At 43.8% G+C, this 17064-nt stretch overlaps 1 long non-coding RNA gene across 3 annotated transcripts in view; it reads left to right on the plus strand.

Annotated features, from left to right (window-relative positions):
* LOC138752078 (uncharacterized) overlaps positions 1 to 17064 on the plus strand; it is a 126897-nt gene that overhangs the window by 105451 nt on the left and 4382 nt on the right. For 2 of the 3 annotated variants that reach the window (XR_011350366.1, XR_011350355.1), the window contains 2 exons: positions 5719 to 5753; positions 13671 to 14026. This is a non-coding gene — a long non-coding RNA (uncharacterized lncRNA). Of the gene's footprint in view, positions 1 to 5718; positions 5754 to 13670; positions 14027 to 17064 lie in introns of those variants that run through there. The other variant, XR_011350360.1, reaches the window with a different exon arrangement.

Raw genomic sequence — 17064 nt, forward strand, 5'->3', positions numbered from 1 at the left:
TAGAACCACAGAATCAGAGAATATTACGGCACAGAAAACAGGCCCTTTGGCCCTTCTAGTCTGTGCTGAACTGTTATTCTGCCTAGTTCCACTGACCTGCACCCAGTTCATAGCCCTCCATACCTCTCTCATCCATGTACCTGTCCAAATTCCTCTTAAATGTTAAAATTCAGCCCGCATTCCCCACGTCAGCTGGAATCTCTTTGCATACTTCCACCACTCTCTGTGTGAAGAAGTTCCCCCTCACGTACAAAGAGCTGCATCTTAATACACTATTGGTATTGTTGAAAATGTGTGAAAAGTGGTAAATTAATACAGTCCCTTTGTTACACACTATTTACAAATCCTGTTGTTATTATCAAATGACACATTTGATCCCCTGGGAGGCCAATATTCCTGGAACTCGGCCACCGTCCATTTTGACACTGCATGCACTCACTCTAATGACACATGGGCCCAGACGTAACCCTGAAAGAGGGTCACCTCTTCCCTGTGAAGCAGTCAAGATTAGTTGTTTTCTTCATTACTTCTCATCTACTGATTACTTAAAAAGCATGAAGAATATTTTATGATTTCAGTCTGTGGCCCTGCCTTAAATGTGTACCTCCCACCCCGGCCCCACCTGCCACCTGTCGAGAATGGCTGGTGTAAAGGATGGTCATTGCTGGAAATACAGCAGCTAATTTACTCATATCCAAGTTCCACATACAGTGGATAATAACATGGGCAGTGACGTGAGGGGAGGGTTAACATTGACTGGTCTGATGTAGATTATCCTGCACTTTTCCAAAATAGTCTCATGGGATCCTCTACATTCTCTCAAGGAGATGGTATGGGGGTTAATAGGAGGATAGGTTGAGGAGGGTGGACTTGCTTAGAGTAGGGTTTGGATAAAGGCAGGATTTTAATGAGAGTGAGGTTTGTTGAAAGTGGGGATTGGTAAAGTGGAGGGAGATCAGAGCAGGGTTTGGACAGAGTGAGGGGAGTGGGAATTTGATTATACTAGGGGGTGATCAGTGTAGGGGTGGTCAGAGTGAGGGGAGGGGGTGTGAACAGAGTGGGGGGGGGTGATCGGTGATCTGAGGGACCCTCACAGGCTGCAGGTTGCTGGGCACTGGCTCATTGGACCAGGTATTGGAGCCAGGTGCTGAGGGGAAGAACTCCCGAAGGGCCTCGGGTGCCAAAGTCTTCCTGACCACGTCGGAGATTTAAATCTGGAGATCAGGAGTCTGTGCGGCTGAAGAGGCTGCGGGAGCGCAGGAGGTGAATCCACAGATACTCAGTGACTAAAGGGAATCCCTTTTGCTTCTCTTTCTCTCCAACTGTAAGCGGCATCAGGTGACACTAATGCCAATTCCTTTCTCTGCTTAACAGCAAGCAGAAGGCAATTTTATGTAATATTACATGTTCTGTCCTATTACATGACAATAAAGGGATCTTGAATCTTCAATTATATCATTGAATGTTATGAGGAGCTAGCGGAACACACCATGTTGACGAAGTTGAATGCCATTTGCCAACCCATGCAGATGTGGACTATTCACAGGTACAGGAGATGTGAGTGGAACTGAACATTGTGGATCGATCAACAAACACCCCCCTTTTCAGACCTCGTGATCAAGGGAAGGTAACTGATGAAACAGCTGAAGGTTCATGGTCACAAATGGTTGTTCTACCCAAGCATATAATATAACAGATTGGAGATTCAAGATTCCTTTATTATATTGTAGTAGTGTAGAACATGTAATATTACACAAATTCACCTTCTGCCTGCTGTGGGGCTGATGAAAGTTGCCATTAGTATCTCTGCGGATTCGCCTCCACAGCCGCACATCAGCAATCCAAACTCCAGATTCAAACCCCTGACATGACCAGGAAGCCTTCAGCGCCCAAGGCCCTTCGGGAACCCTTCTTGCCCTCAGCTCCCAGTCGAATCCCAGTTCTCAGGAGCCAGTCTTCAGCAGCCTGCAGCCCCTCAGCTGCTGAATCCCTCACTGGTTCACTGCCATGGCCACCGTAGGGTCCTTCAGTTGTTGAGCCCCTCACTTCCCTGCCACCATTATCACCAATGATATTGATGAAAACCTATTTAATCACCTGGTTTCTATCTCTTTTTTGCTCCATAATCTGAAATTATCCAACCATCTGATATTTGTTCAGCGAACTTTTTGGAAAGCAACCCATCATTCATGGCTGTGCCATCTAAACATGGCTTGAGATATGCCTGTTGACAATTCAATGAAAGCACCAAGTCAAACAACTCCAGGTACTTTTAATGAGTATCCATGTTAATGAGGCAAAAAATTGTTGAACCAACAAATATGGCTCATATTCCTTTGTTATGAGGTAAGATGGACAAGCTTCCACTTAGAATAGGGAAGTGGAGGTATTTCTTCAGCTAGAGGGTGATAAATCTGTGGAATTTGTGCCTCAGGCGATTGTGGAGGCCAGATCATTAGGTGCATTTAGGGCAGAGATTGGTAGGTACTTGATTAACCAGGGTATCAAAGGTTATGAGGAGAAGCCCAGGCAGTGGGACTGAGTGGGGAAATGAATCAGTTCATGATTAAATGGTGGGGCAGATTCGATGGGCTGAATAGCCTATTTCTAGTCCTATGTTTTATGGTCTAAGCACAGCAGATTACTTCGGCAAAGCCAATGTAACCTGTTTCATTGACACTCTGGGGGTATGTTGACTTTCAGGGAGTTTGTCCAGAGCCTAACTCTCTCAGCCTACCTTTCTCTCAGTGACAGTTTTATTGGAGAGATTTAACGTGGCTGCTCCAGTGACTTCAAGCAATCTGATGGAGGAACTCAACCCGAGTTGCATTAGTGGGAGTCAAGCAATTGTCGGCGTTTCAGGCCAGAACTCTTCATCAAGACTGAGAGTGCAGAGGGCAGATAGCTGGTATGTTGTTGACAGAGTGGGACAGGGGAGAGTGTATAAATCTCTCTGTAGCGGCGTGCTCCAGTCACTTATTGGCTCTGGGTTCCAAGGCTGTGGGTATGTGGCAATACAGTTTTTCAAGGCACTTTGGAAGTATGCCAGCATCACACAGCTGGAGAGGACAAAAGACAACCCTGGTGCCAAGGCTTGCCCAGGTTCAGTGCTTACAAAGCAAAATCTGCAGATGCTGTAAATCTGAAATGCACACAGAAAATGATGCAAGTACTCAACAGGTCAGGCAACATCTGTGCAAAGAGGCTAAGGGATCCTTGATCAAGATACTGTATGTTCACCAGAGAATGAAGCATATGTCTTGAGGGTATTTATGAGAGAGAGACATAAAGCTAAATGAAGATTCAATACATCAGATTAAAGAGATTCAAGATTCCTTTATTGTTACGTAATAGTATAGAACATGTAATATTACACAAAATTGCCTTCTGCCTACCGTAAGGCAGACAAAGAGTCACCATGAGCATTGCCCAGCAACCCCCCAATAATAAAATAGAAGCAAAAGAGAGTCCTTTCAGAGTCACTGAGTATCTTCGTGGATTCGCCTCCTGCGCTCCCACAGCCTCCACGCTGCACAGACTCCTGTTCGATTCATCGCCAGCCCGAGCTCCAGATCCAAACCTCCGAAACGATCAGGAAGCCTTCAGCGCCTGAGGCTTTTTGTGGCCCTTCTTGCCGTCAGCACCCTCTTAAATCCTGGCTCCAATATCTGGTTCCCATGAGCCATGTATGAGTACCTCAGCTGCTGAGCCCTCGCTGATCTGGTGTGGTGGTCACTCTCCTGTAGGATCATCTCCTCTGCTCCTTCTCAACAGAGGGTGTTCCTCAAATTTCAGATGCCCTGCATGGGTCTGCTACTCCCCAGAGTCTGGAATGCTTTGTGGCTACTGCCAAGCACAGGTGAAATCATCTTGGGCACAAACCCTGTGTTTGCAGGAATTTACTTACAAACATCGTTGGCCCCTCAGACAGGCCGTTTAAAACCTGTACAGAGCGGCCAGCATTAGGACCTGGCAGCTGAACCTTTCGGAGCAGAGCTGTGTCTCCACTCTCCGCTCTCCTGGGTCTGCAGCAGCATCAGCGTTGCCATTACAACAGCTCCAGCAGCGCCATCATTTTTCTTTCTTGATGATTGGTCAGGGGTGAGGGAAGGAACAAGAACACACAAATGGAAACCTATTGTGAGGGCTGATGTGCCTAGGAAGACAGGGTAAGGGACTGTCGGGGTGCAGAGATTGGCTGGCATTCACGTTCAAGTTTATTATCATCTGATGGCACAAAAGAGCTTTTCATCGGACCATGGTGTATTTATATTGGGATGATTTATGATTTACCTTCCTACAGGATGCTGTATCCTAACCCTGTCTTCCTAATCAAGAACCGACCAATCTCTGCCCTAAATGGACCCAATGATCTGGCCTCCACATTCGCCTGTGTGAAGCAGTCCTGATTTTGATGCTCTTATATCTCCTTCCTAATGGTAGTGGGTCAAAGTCACCATGTGCCAGATGGAGAGGGTCCTCAATGTTTCTTTAAGCCCTGTTTAAGAAATGTTCCCAGAAAATATTGTCTCCTAGAAGAAAGGAGATCTTCTCGGGCAATCCGCTGTATTGACTTCCAGTTCGATGATTTACAGCTACCGTCCCACACAATGACGCAGCCAGACAGGACATTCTCAATTGTACTACTGAAAGATGTGGTTAGGTTGATGACCAGTAGCCTTGCCCTCCTCAACTTCCTTTGGAAGCATATGTGCTGCTGCACCTTCCTGACTAATGAGATATGGGTCCAGGATGTTAACATTCAATTTACATGCACACCAAAGAAATCAGTGCTCTCCATTCTCTCCACGACAGGATCATGGTCGACCTTTGTCCTCCTGAATCCCAAAATCAAATGTGAGTGCTGAGTACCACCACACATGACTCTGGGCTCTCCTTTCCTTTCAAAATATCATTAAGAATCCACTTGCTATTTTGTACAGGAACTCTTATAGTAATATGAACACTGGTTTATTTTGCCACCTTAACATTTCTGATTTGATTGGCTGGCAAGTGTAAAAATGGACTATTTTTGATGTTTTTCGTAAATGATTTTACATTGAATGATAAAAGATTGTTTTAAAAAGTACCAGAAAATTTGGTGAGATTCAAAAGCAGTAAATCCAAAGGAACATGATTTTTTATCCCAGATTTATGAAAGAGATGGCATTAGATGTAATAGATGTTCTCCTTACCATTTTTCGATTTTCTAGAATTGTCCTTGTGGAATAGACAGTAAGAAATATGACTTCTACTACTTACAGAGGAGGAGGAGAAGAAAGAGGAGGGGGAGGAGGGCATGGGAGGATAGGGAGGAGGGGGAAGATGGAGGAGGAGGAGAAGGAGGTGAGGGAGAAGGAGGGAAGTGGGGAGGAGGAGGGTCAGTGGAGAGGAGGAGATGGGGTGGAGGGGGAGTAGGATGGGGAGGAGGAGGGAGAGATTGGGAGGAGGAAGGGGAGGTGGGGCAGGAGGATGGGAAGGTTGGGGAGGAGGAGGGGCAGTGGGGAGGAGGAGATGGGGTGGAGGGGGAGCAGGATGGGGAGGAGGAGGGAGAGATTGGGAGGAGGAAGGGGAGGTGGGGGAGGAGGATGGGAAGGTTGGGGAGGAGGAGGGGAGAAAAGAGAAAGAAAGAAAGAAAGCAGGGAACTACCAATCTGTTAGTCTGTCATCCTTAACATGGAAAGTTCTGGAAGCTGAAGTAAAGTTTTGTTTTTACAGGGGGAAAATCTAAAACTGGAGTTCATAGATTGAAGGTAAGGGAAAAGATTTATAAAGGTCCAATGGAGAAACTTTACAAACAGATTTTAGTGAGTACCTGGAATGAGCTGCCAGACGAAGTGATGCAGGCAGGTACAATTACCATGCTTTAAGGACATTTTGACAGGTATATGGTTATGTAGAGGGATATGAGCTGAACATAGCTGAAAAAGATTAGTTTGGTTAACACAGACAAATTGGGGCAAAGGTCTGTTTCAATGTTGCGAACCTCAATGACTCCATGAAGGACCTGATAATGAAACATCTTGGATTTTTGGACTTATGAAAATAAAGTCACATTTGATTAATTTACTTAAGTTCTTTGAGATTGTGACTGGGGGAATATTTGGGGGGAAAACTGATGGAAGTGATGTGTTTAGATTTTCAGAAGGTTTTCACAGGAGGTTGGTCAGACAGGTGAAAAGACATGAAAATGATCAGAGGAATGAATGCATCTTTCTTAGGCTGACAGACAGGCTGTTTCCAGTGGAAGGGCCCAGGGTTCAGAGCCCGGCCTTCATTCATCATACTCAATAGCAACATTTTGACTGAGATGGCCAAACTTCAGAATTTCAAGTTTGCAGAGGATTCTAAACTGGATGGAAATGTGAGCGGAAGGAGAGATGCTTAAAAAAAAGCTGCTAGAGGATTCGGACAAACTTGTCCTTTATGGTTTACGGGTTTTATCAAAAGTTGAGAGAGATAGATCAACGTAGTGGTTAGCGTGACCCTTTTACAGCACCAGCTCTAATTGATATCTGGCGCTGTCTGTAAGGAGTTTGTATGTTCTCCCTGTGTCTTTTTGGGTTTCCTCCCACCCTTCAAGTCATACGAGTTGTCTGTTAATTGGTGCATTTCGGCGCCATGGGCTCGTGGGCCAGAAGGGACTGTTTCTGTGCTGTATGTCTAAATTAAAAAAAAATGTACAAATTTAAATTGATATTCCAAAGGACCTGTGTCTATTTGTCAGGTCTTACTTCAATATTTTTGATCATTGATGAGTCTCCTGCCCCAAAAATAGATGTACCTATCAGAAAGATTCACTAAATAATTCAGGTGATGGGAGGGGGTGGGGTTTGCTGTTTGAGGGCAGTTTCACTGGTCTGGTCTATATTTTCATGTGTTTAGAAGAACGAGGGGGAATTTCATTGAAACTTACAAAATTCTGACAGGGCTCAACAGTTCAATTCAAAGAGGACAGAATCAGAATTTATTGTCATGAACATGTCACGAAGTTTGTTGTTTTGCCGCAGAATTGCAGTACAATAGTGGACATTTCCCCTGCCAGAAGAGGCTCGAATCAGAGGTCAAATATCAGGATAAGAGTCAGGTCATTAAGGTTTGAGATGAGGCTGGTGATGAGTCTCTGAAATCCTCAACCCTGGAAAAAATGTGGAAGATCAGGCATTGAGTTCATTCAAAAGCGATATTGAAAGATTTCTTCATCTTAAACAAATTGAGAGAGGTGAAGATATTGCAGGTAAATTGTATTAAAGTGGAAGATTAGCAAAGATTGAGGAAAGGGATATCACTATCAAAGGGCCAAATGGCCTCCTCTTGTTCCTCCGATGGTTAAGTCCATAAGATATAGGTGCAGAAGTAGGCCATTTGGTCCATTGAATCCATTCTACCATGAGTTGATCCATTCTCCCACTCAGCCCCATTCCCCTTGCCTTATCCCCAGAACCTTTGATACCCTGACTATTCAGATAACTATCAATCTCTGTCTTAAATACACCAACAACCTGGTCTCCACAGCCACCCGTGGCAGCAAATTCCAGAGGTTCACCACTCTCTCGCTAAAGAAATTCCTCCCCATTTGCTTTAAATGGGTGCCCTTCAATCCTGAAGTTGTGTCCTCTTGTCTAAAACTCTCCTACCACGGAAAATAACTTTGCCACAAATTTGAAATGCTTCCATGAGGTACCCCCTCACTCTGAACCCCAAGGAGAACAGTCCAAGAGCCATCAAACGTCCCTCATTGCTAATTGTCAGTGAGCAGCATGACCCTGTCCGACAGCTGAGGTCAACGCGACAGTGACCTACCTCCATTCGATCAGGAGGGAGAGATGGATGGATCAAAGTACAGAATTCTTGTTACGTGCTGAGCCTGTGTAAAATTGCAGCTGTTGTCTTGGTTTGTGAGATCAGCACTTCAAAGGCAGATGCATCCTCCTCAATAGAGTTTAAAAAAGCCTCACTGATTTAATGGCAGCAATGACCTTTTACCCCGTGGCCAGCTGTTGAAGTTCTTGCACAGCTGTTGAGTGCTTTTTGATACTGTCATTATCAAAATTTTGATGAAGCTTTTGTTGAGATTTTAAGATATCATAACCTATGTCCATTGTATAATTTTTTAAATGTAAGTTTATTTACAGCATAGTAGAGGGTAGAAGCCGATTTTGGACATTTAAATCTGTGCCGCCCAATTTCACCTAATTAACCTACCAACCCCATATGGTTTCAAGGGTAGGAGAAACCGGAACACCCAGAGGAAACTCACACAGACACAGGGAGAACATACAAACTCCTTTCAGATTGCGCCAGTTTCGAAACTAATTGGTTGGCACTGTAATAACGTTGGGCTCACCGTATCATCCAATATACAAACCTCAGCATCAGTTTACAGTGATGGGATCTTTTTATTTCCTTTCTGATGAAGAATTCTGCTCTAACCTTCTGCACGACTGGATGCATCGGGATATGGCCACCTTAAGAAGTTCTTTCTTTTCTTCTTCTTCTTTGGCTTGGCTTCGCAGATGAAGATTTATGGAGGGGTAATGTCCACGTCAGCTGCAGGCTCGTTTGTAGCTGACAAGTCCGATGTGGGACAGGCAGACCCGGTTGCAGCGGTTGCAAGGAAAAATTGGTTGGTTGGGGTTGGGTGTTGGGTTTTTTCTCCTTTGTCTTTTGTCAGTGAGGTGGGCTCTGCGGTCTCACTTAAGAAGTTAATTATCCACAAAATACCTAGTACAGTGAGAAGGATTCACCTGCGAGCAGTGTATGAGGCTATCTCCAGCATTCATACAGCATTCACTGCTGCCATCAGGAAAGAGGTGTCAGTGCCACAAGATTTGCACCACCAGGTTCAGGAACAGCTGCCACCCCTCCACCATCAGACTTCTCAATGACAAACTCAATCAGGGACCCATTGAAGCACTCTTCCTTCTGCACCTTTTTGATTTTCTTTTTTAAATCTTCTCTCTGTATTGCACAGACAGTTGCTTTACATTCATTGTCAGTTTATAGTTCTTTGTTTGCATGTACAGTTTATCTTTTGCATTGCCAATTAGTGGCAATTCTGCCTCGCCCGTAGGAAAAAAATTTCAAGGTTGTATGTGATGTTATGTATGTACTCTGAGCACAATTTATGGTCTATGGGATTTTAAAAAATAAAGGTAGAGCAATTAGCACCAAGCAATGTCAGCATAATAGCACTGTCGTGGGGTTCATTCAGGAGCCTGATGGCTACAGGGAAGAAACTACCTTTAAACCTGTTGGTGCACCCTTTTACACACTTAAGAATTCTCCTTAATGCGAGGAAGGTGAGGGGATTATGTCTGAGGTGTGATGGGTCTTTCATTATGTTGCCTGTCTTCCCTAGGCAGAGAGAGATATAGATAGGTAAAGATCCTTAAGAAAAATATCACATCAGCATTAGGTAGAAATTCTTCCTGGCCCACAGGAAAAATGCTGCATGTGATGTCATGTATGTACTCTGACAGTAAATCTGAACTATGAACAGTGCACACATGAAGTTCCCTGTGATATCTCTGGTAACCGTGATAGCTGAAACTCCTGCAGGACATGTTCTCAGGTCACCATGGTCCCCAGTATTCATGTCATGATACTGAAATACTCATCTCTGCATTTATCTCATCCAGGCTCCACCCCTCAGCAGCCACTCGCCTTTAACACTCTACTTGATGAGCTTGTTCAAATCTCTATTGCCCGTGTTCTCCTTGTCTGCTCACCTGTGTGCTCACTGCTTTGGCTGCTGCCCCAGTGCTGTGTCATGTTTCTAACTCTGATCCTTGTGGTTTGATCCCTGGCCATCTGTAACCTCCACCAACTGGCTATCCCTATTTCTGCTTTCTAGCCACCCCTGCATTCTCTTGCTCTGTTACTGCTCCACTGGAACTTGGTTGCTTAGGTCCAAAGATCCAAAATTTTCTGCCTCCCAATCTTTCTTATCACCACTCAAATCTATGCATTGGATTTTGGTCACCTGCTTTAACATATCTATTATTATATATTGTGCACTTCAGTTTCCAGTTTTGCTTTACAACATTCTTGTGAAATTTCTTGCATTCTCACACTACATTTAAAACTCCATCTACCCAGGTTCGATCCTGGTCTCTGTCACTGTCTGTGTGGAGTTTGCATGCTCCCCTGTGACCAGGTGGGTATTTCCAGGTGCTCTGGTTTCCTCCCACACGTATCAGTTGTTAGAGGAATTGGCCACAGTGAGATGCCCCTTCCTGGAGGAAGTTGGCTGGAGAAGCTTGGACCAGTCAGCAAGATATGTTGCGGGGAAAGAAATGCAGAAATGGGATCAAAGGGATTGCACTGAGAGGCAACCTTCTACATTGTACGAAAATATGGGAATAAATATTATTGTTTATAGATATCTGTTAAAGAGGAAGCATTGTGGGAAAGGGGCATCGTGGTCTAAACCAGTGGTTCTCAACCTTTTCCTTTCCACTCACATACCACTAAATTTTCCTTGTCATAGGTGCTCTGTGATTAGGAAGGGATTGCTTAAGGTGGGATGTGGGCGGAAAGAAAAAGTTTGAAAACCGCTGTTTTAATCCTACCTCATTGACTCGTTATGTGCACAGTTTCAGAACTCCAAAGGAAATGGACCAATGACAATTTTTCTCAAGCAAAATATTTCAGTAACAATTGGGTCTAGAGCAATGATTCTCAACCTTCCCTTCCCACTCACAAGCCACCTTAAGCAATCCCTTAGGAATCACAGAGCACTGATAGGGATTACTTAAAGTGGATTGTGAGTGAAAAGAAAAAGGTTGAGAACCACTGATCTAAACTTTGTTGTGTAAATATGAAGGTAAAAGTGGGTTCAATTTTTTTCTCTGTAAGTGTTAATCCAGTATGTAAGGCAGAAGAGAACGACCATCTTTAGCAGGTCCGGGACACAAGTGCATCTGGCTTGGTCAATGCCAGATGGAATGAATCCATCTCTTAGTAAATGTGGCATGTTTAGTGTAGTGGTTAGTGGAATGCAATTAGAGGGCCTGCCCTCAAATCCAGCCCTGTCTGTATATTTTCCCTGTGTCTGCATGGGGTTCTTCCGGACGCACCAGTTTCCTCCCACCCTTCAAGCACATATGAGGGTTGTAGGTTATTTGGTGAATTTAGAGGGAATGAGATCATGGGTTGTAAAGGCCTTGTTACAGTACTGTATGTTTAAATTTAAAAGAAATTTTGGGTGGCACAGTTAACATAGCTGTTAGCTTGACGCTCGCTATTATCAGCACCAGTGACTCAGGGTTCGAACACAATGCTGTCTGTAAAGAGTTTGTACGTTCTCCCTGTGTCTGCATAGGTTTTCCTCAGATGCCCCGGTTTCCTCCTACTCTCCAAAATATACAGGGATTGGAGGTTAATTTAAGTGTCATTGGGCGGCATGAGTTTAAGTGTCCTGAATCGGCTTCTAACATGCTGAAAATAAAAATAAATTAAAATTATCTCCTTCCTCTCACAACATCCTTATTTGGACATTCAGCAAATTCCACCTGTAAATCTTTCTTGCTTTATCGATTTGTAGGGCATTTTCGTGAACTGCACCATTTGCTATCGACTGCAGGGTGAGGCATACCATCAATAAACATGAATCTGATGTGCTGGACTTTACCCCTTCCTTTTCACTTGACAAATTTAAGAATGTCTGAAACAAGTAGCTCTTTAAGGGATTCTTTACAGCCACCCCCAACATGCATTTTGAACAGGAAAACATTAGCAACTGGCCTGGAGAAAATGAGTGATTGTGACATCAAAAATCTTATCTAACCTTCATGCAAGTCAATTCTCAAGTCCAATGGGAGCATCGGCTTTCTTTTGGTATACAGTTATTATGCAGCCAAACAAACCATTATTTTGAGACCTGCAATGTCTCACAAACAAAAAAAAGGAAAAGTCTGTTTGGTTTATGCTTAGTGCTGATGGGTATCACATGAATTTTGATCTGAAGAATTCCCCAAACTTATTCCTAAGGGTGCCACGCCATCCTTTACACTCCTTGCAGTAGCGACTCTGTGTCTCGCTCCGCCGGGAAATATCACATATTCCCATTTAGAACTATTTATTCTTAAATGTTGTATTTATGGAACTGTAACTTATAAGTGGTTTTGCACCTGTAATGCACAAAACTGCTGCCACAAAACCACAAATTTCATATCACTTTCATGACAAATAAACCTGATTGTGATTCTCTCGAACAGGGATCATTGAGCTTAACACCCAAAAGAGAGTAGCTTAGAAATTCCTTCATGCTGCATATTTGTACAGCAAAATACCATTAAAAAACCTTGCTAAACACAGCCAAGCAATTTGATTGCTAGCAGAATAATCCCTCTATGTTTTCATTCAAGATTTCTACTGTGTCTGATACATTTTTCCCATGGAGAGCATTAAACACGTATAGTGATATCAAATGCTGTGCTAGCTTGGGTTTGATGTTACTGGAGGTAGATTCCAACATGCATGCAAGCCTCGTATACTAAACCTGAAGGATAAAGCTACTTCAGCTTTCATTGACTGCCTCAACTCTTGAGAACTTCTTGAAGTCTTGAGTCCAAGTAGTCTGGTGTGATAATGACTTTAAATACTATTTACAATATGTCAGCCAATTACACCCATTTAACCTTTGGAAACTGGAGGAGCAGGGAGAACCTGCACAGGTTATGGGGTCAACTAAAGTACTCCTGCTCCTGTTCTTCATGTTCTTAGGTTTCTCAAGCTTGCTTTGGTGTTCATTATGAACATGGCTGATCCAAACCTGGTCTCAACATCACTTTTAAGTGTTCCTCAAAATCCACCTTTATGACTAAATATATCTTCATCTGCAGTCGACGACTCTTGTGCGAAGCATCAACTCTTATTCAGCAAGAGAATTTCTATTTAAATCCAATTAGGAAATATCCATCAGAACTACCCTTGGCTCCTTTTTTGTTCATATGTCTACCTTGTTCAATGGTTCTGTCTCCACAGCTCTCTAGGGTAAAAGATTCCAAAGGTTCGTGGCCTGCTGTGAGAAATAAAAACTCTGCATAAACTATTTTTTTATTTAGTTGTGTTAAAGTTGTGAAATTGGCCAGGATGTGCTTGATTTCTTTTCAGCTACTGCGCCAAGATGTTTCACATCCATTCTAAAGTACACAGCAGTCTCCCGTCTCAATGGGAAGATGGAGTTGCTCACATGGCCAATTATCCTGTATGTGACTTACATATATCTGAAAGGAAGTCATGAAGGACAATTGAGGCATGCCCATTATCTCCCTCTCCATCCCTCTCCTCTCACCCCCCCCCCCCACCGCGTTGGCATGATCTACATCAGGATCGTTATGAAGGGATGCAAAATTGTTGAGGACCCCTACCACCCTGCACACAGCATCTTTCAGCTGTTACCATAGGGAAAGAGATACAGGAGTATCAGAACCAGCACCACCAGGCTGAGGAACGGGCAGTGAGAATGCTGAACAACCAAAGGAACTGCTTATCTTCCGACACTCTCATATTTACCAAACAATATTTATTTATTTATTTGTATATATGAATACTTGTTCTGCATGTATATTGTTTGTCTGTATGTGTTATGTCTAGTTGTGTGTCTGCATGTTTTGCACGAAGGACTGGAGAACAGTTTCATTGGATTGTACTTGTACCATCAGATGACAATGACTTGACTTGACACATGATTGGTGAGGCCATTATTGGATATCTCGTTGTTGGAAGAATGGCCACTCAAGAAACTGTAGAGAAAACCTTCAGAGCCATGCACTGTGCCATCAAATCTGACCATGACATTCAAAAATTGGTTAAAAAAAAGAATGTTAAAACATTAAAAAAAAGAATCTTCTAAAATACTTGAATAATAACAAAAATTACAACAAATACAACTAATTAAAAGAAACTTGGATACACAAGAGACTGAAGATGCTGCTGCCTGTCCAGTTCCCTCTGCAGATTTTGCCTGACCCGCTGATGTCTTCCTGCACTCTTTGTTTGCCAAAGAAACAAATTACCTGATGGCCTGTTTTCCTTCAGCTATAAAATCTTTATCCAAATGAGTAGACTTGTGGTTTCAGTGTGTGGTCTCACCTGATTTATGAGCAGATTCCCCAGTTTAAATGCTAAGTGTGTCCAGCATGTTGGTGTTCTACTACTGGACCCCGTGGAGATTGTGGGCAATGGACCATGCTGACATATTCACCAGCATGAGTCTGTCAGGAGTAGGGGGGGGGGGTTATACAATTTTGTAAATGTCCCAAACCTACTGTGAGAGTCCTGTATTTAAATATGGGCAGATTTCAGTGGATTTGCTGGCAAAACTGTGGAAAATCCAGGCCAATAATTGCCTGGAATTATGTCATGTAGAATTTCATTGAAATAACAACAATTAAGTAGTCCATTCAATCCAACAAGATGATGTTTAATTATTTCTGGTCTACAGCACTGTTTACTAGATATTCAAGGAGTATTCTGTTCATAATATTGTCTCAATCTCTCTGTGTGTCAATGCTAAGTAGCAAACACCTGCACATTTGGGAATCGTAATATATTCAGGATCCTTTCCCGTTGTGACGTGGAGGGAAATAAAAACAATTACCTGTGCTACTCAAGGTAAACAAGAAACTCTGCAGGGTCCAGTGCAATACAAGAAAGTGCTGGAGAAACTCAGCAGGCCACACTGCATCCATAGGAAGTCAAAGGCATTCAGCGTTTCGGGCCTTTTGCGAGAATGACCAAATTGCTATGACCATTTCATCATGTGGGCCTGAAGAAAAATAAGCCACGAGGGATTGCAGACTGGGCGATCAGTGTACCATCATAGGGTGCCAGAAACGGGCAGAACACCTCCTGTTGAGAAGGAGAAGCAGAGGATGTTGACCACAGTGGCGGAGCAGTGACGGGCTCAGCGGATGAGGGGCCCATACAGGCTGCAGTTGACGAGGTCAACTGCAGCCTGAACGGGCTGTGGGCTGCTGGACACTGGCTCAGGTATCAAAGTAGGGATTCAAGAGGGTGCGAAGGGCAAGAAGAGCTCCCGAAGGGCCTCAGGTGCCGAAGGCTTCCTAATTATGTCAGAGGTTTGGATCTGGAGCTCAGGTTGCTGATGGATCAAACTGGAGTCTGTGGACCAGAGGCAAATCCATGGGCACTCGGTGACTGAAGAGACTCTCTTTTGCTTCTCTTTCAAACTTACAATAAGGGGTGCCGGGCAATACTAATGACTATTCTTTGTCTGCCTTACATCAGGCAGAAGGTAATTTCATGTAATAGTACATAGCATGTTGATGAAACGCTTCCATCAGCGTTGTCTCCGCTCCATCCTCAACATTCATTGGAATGACTTCATCACCAACATCGAAGTACTCGAGCTGGCAGAATCCGCAAGCATCGAATCCACGCTGCTGAAGACCCAACTGCGCTGGGTGGGTTACGTCTCCAGAATAGAGGACCATCGCCTTCCCAAGATCGTGTTATATGGTGAGCTCTCCACTGGCCACTGAGACAGAGGTGCACCAAAGAAGAGGTACAAGGACTGCTTAAAGAAATCTCTTGGTGCCTGCCCCATTGACCACCGCCAGTGGGCTGATCTCGCCTCCAACCGTGCATCTTGGCGCCTCACAGTTCGGCGGGCTGCAACCTCCTTTGAAGAAGACCGCAGAGCCCACCGCACTGACAAAAGACAAAGGAGAAAAAACCCAACACCCAACCCCAACCAACCAATTTTCCCTTGCAACCGCTGCAACCGTGCCTGCCTGTCACACATTGGACATGGCAGTCATCAACGAGCCTGCAGCAGACGTGGACATACCCCTCCATAAATCTTCATCTGCGAAGCCAAGCCAAAGAAAAGAAGAAAAGAAAGAAAGAAGAAAGACATAGCAAGTACAATAAAGGAATCTTGAATCTTGGATGCGGTATGACCTGCTGAATTTCTCCAGCATTTTTCTTTATTGTACAAGGACTACTGAAATCATCCATATAGTACAAAAAATTAACCCATGCTGTAATGCAGTTTACATATGTTGTATATCTTAAGGTAGGAATTAATAACTAGCAAAATGTCATCTTTTGTTTTTACACTGCTTTATATTCAGCCCAGAACATCTAGAGCAGCCATTCTCAACATTATTTCTGGTTATGGCCCCCTTTGGACTCTGCTCAAAGTTTATGGGCCCCCTTCCCTGTGAAGCTGTCAAGTTTAGTTGGTTTCTTCTGTACCTCTATCGATTTCATTATAGGTGTAAAGTGAGTAGAGCAGGGGGCTAAGAACACAGCTCATTGGTGCTCCAGTACTGATGGCAATTGTGGAGGAGATGTTCTTACCAATCCTCACTGATTGTGGTTTGGTGGTGAGGAAATCCAGGATCCAGTTCTTGGAGTTTACTGATCAGTTTTGAGGGGATGACGGTGTTAAATGCTGAACTGTATCCGATAAAAATAATCCTGATGAATGCAGCTTTAGTGTCCAGGTGTTCCAGGACTTTGTGCAGAGCCAGTGAGATGGCTGTGGTAGGCAACTTGTAACAGATCCATGTCACCGCACATACCAGTCATGCAGGTTGATAAGTTAACTGGTAATTGTAAATTGCCTCCAACACCTAAGTAAATTGTAGAATCCAATAGGAGTTGAAAGGGATATGCGGAGAATAAAATGGGATCTGTATAGGATCCCAAATTGTACGGTTGGGATGGACTTACTGGGCTCAAGAGCGAGTGATGACCATTGAATGCCGTGCGTCGCCAACTTTTTAAACAAGCACAAGCAATAGAATCATGTGAGAAACAAAGTTTTTCATAGTGCAAAGGTTTCATGGGGTAAAGCAACAATTCAAGCACAACACAACATACAAAAGTGCTGGAGAAACTCAACAGGTTACACACTGTCCACAGCAAGCAAAGCTTTATGACCAATGAATCGGGTCTGAGCCCTTACATCAAGGTATAAGAAGAAAGCAAGCAGGCGCCTGAATAAAAGGTCAGGGGTGAAGGTAAGAAGGAATGGGGGTGGAGCACAGGCCCACAGGTAAGAGGTCAGAGATGAATTTGGGTGGG

Source organism: Narcine bancroftii, chromosome 1 (assembly GCF_036971445.1).
Source record: "Narcine bancroftii isolate sNarBan1 chromosome 1, sNarBan1.hap1, whole genome shotgun sequence".
NCBI lineage: Eukaryota > Metazoa > Chordata > Chondrichthyes > Torpediniformes > Narcinidae > Narcine > Narcine bancroftii.